Source organism: Bison bison, unplaced genomic scaffold, assembly GCF_000754665.1.
Source record: "Bison bison bison isolate TAMUID 2011002044 unplaced genomic scaffold, Bison_UMD1.0 scf7180017864149, whole genome shotgun sequence".
Taxonomy (NCBI): Eukaryota; Metazoa; Chordata; class Mammalia; order Artiodactyla; family Bovidae; genus Bison; species Bison bison.
This window is the reverse complement of record NW_011494721.1, coordinates 2,379,641-2,381,829: the sequence shown is the minus strand read 5'-3', so window position 1 is coordinate 2,381,829 and position 2,189 is coordinate 2,379,641.

Here is a 2,189-nt window from a genome sequence, read left to right as displayed (position 1 = left end):
AGAACAGGAGAGAATCCTAGGATTCAGGACTAACTCCATGCCCCCCACCTTGGGGAAAGAAGTTAGGTGTTCTGAAGGCCAGTCTCTTCCATTTGGGGGGGTGGGTTCAAGGCTGCTGACAGAGCTGGAGCTCAGGGACAGGAGTGGGGGCTCTGAGTGATCACTCTGCTTTAAAAACTTTTATGGGTTGCCTCTCACTAGATTTGTAGCCGTGGAGCCTATGTTTATCAGTCAGCTGTGTGTGGGTCCCTAGAGTAGAGGGGTGGGGTTGATGAGGGCCTGGACCAGGAGAGGTGATCAGGCCTTACTGTGGCTCTGCCAGAGGTGGATTAACCAGAAGGTGAAGCTTAAGCCCTTTTCTCTTCCTGTTCTAAACAAATACTTTAAACAAGATGTTTTTTAAATTTAAAAAAAAAAAAAAAAAAAAATTTGTCTATATTTGTCTCCACAACCAGTACCATAATCTTCACGACTTAGAAAGTCCTGGCATACAAGTTAGTAAAACTCTGCCCTGCTTACCTCTTTTGGGCTTACATGTACATATATTGCTCCTCTCTGTTTAGATTTTTGGTGAAGAGACCATGAGATAGGCCTCAAACCATCTGCATTTGAGCCTTAGATGCTTTATTTGCTTAATAGTGACACAATTCTCTTGCATAATTATCACTGGAAATGAAGCCACACATTTCCCATATCCTAATGATTGGCTTCATATTTGGGGGAAAAACTCAAAGTGTTTGTGTTCCAATTTCCAGTATCCCTGAATGTCCTACATTTGGATTTCATTACCATTAACTCTAGCTATATATTTGGCAATAATTTAATAATGAGTATATGTGTGCATATGTGTGTTTATGTGAGTCTATGTATATAAATTTTAAATGTCAGTGACATAAACAATATTATTTATATAATTAATCCACACAAAACATAAACATTAGTATAAGCTAGCTAATGAGGACTGCGTATTTTTTATGCCCTTTTTCACATTTCTACATTGTTTATTCAATTGTACATAAAGCATAAATACTCACGTTAAATCTTTCTAGTTCAGAATCTGTAAGATATAAACTTTCATAAGTGAGGTCCCCTGGGCCTCAATTTGCATCCCCAAATGGAATCTATTCATTTGAAAGCACAAATATTTTTAAGCAATTTTCATGCTTAAATAGTCGTGAAATTGAGGGGGCTTTCAGCTTCAGTAAATCATACATATTTTTCTATTCTGCTTAACTCCTTTTTCTTGTGCAGATGTGGCATATATTCCTAAACTATTTCTGGGTGTACATTTTTGGTAAGATGGCACGACGTGGAAGAATTTTACATTAATTTATTTTAAATTACACCTAAAAGTAGTGAATAATGGTTAAAAATGCAATAAATTAAAAATATCCTATCAAAAAGTCATAATTAAAACAAAAAGAATAAATTTTTGGCTACATTTTGATATCAAATATGATATTTCTGATGGTCAACAGAGGATATTATTTTTAATAGACACAACTTTTTTCCACTTTGAATAACCTGTTGTGCTTTATTACCATTAAAATATACTATAAAATACATGAACTGTGAACTTCCAGATGTTCGAGCTGGTTTTAGAAAAGGCAGAAGAACCAGAGATCAAATTACCAACATCTGCTGGATCATTGCAAAAGCAAGAGAGTTCCAGAAAAACATCTATTTCTTCTTTATTGACTATGCCAAAGCCTTTGACTGTGTGGATCACAATAAACTGTGGAAAATTCTGAAAGAGATGGGAATACCAGACCACCTGACCTGCCTCTTGAGAAACCTATATGCAGGTCAGGAAGCAACAATTAGAACTGGACACGGAACAACAGACTGATTCCAAATAGGAAAAGGAGTATGTCAAGGCTGTATATTGTCACCTTGCTTATTTAACTTATACACAGAGTACATCATGAGAAACACTGGGCTGGAAGAAGCACAAGGTGGAATCAAGATTGCCGGGAAAAATATCAATAACCTCAGATATGCAGATGACACCACCCTTATGGCAGAAAGTGAAGAGGAACTAAAAAGCCTCTTGATGAAAGTGAAAAAGGATAGTGAAAAACTTGGCTTAAAGCTCCACATTCAGAAAACAAAGATCATGGCATCTGGTCCCATCACTTCATGGGAAATAGATGGGGAAACAGTGGAAACAGTGTCAGACTTTATTTTTC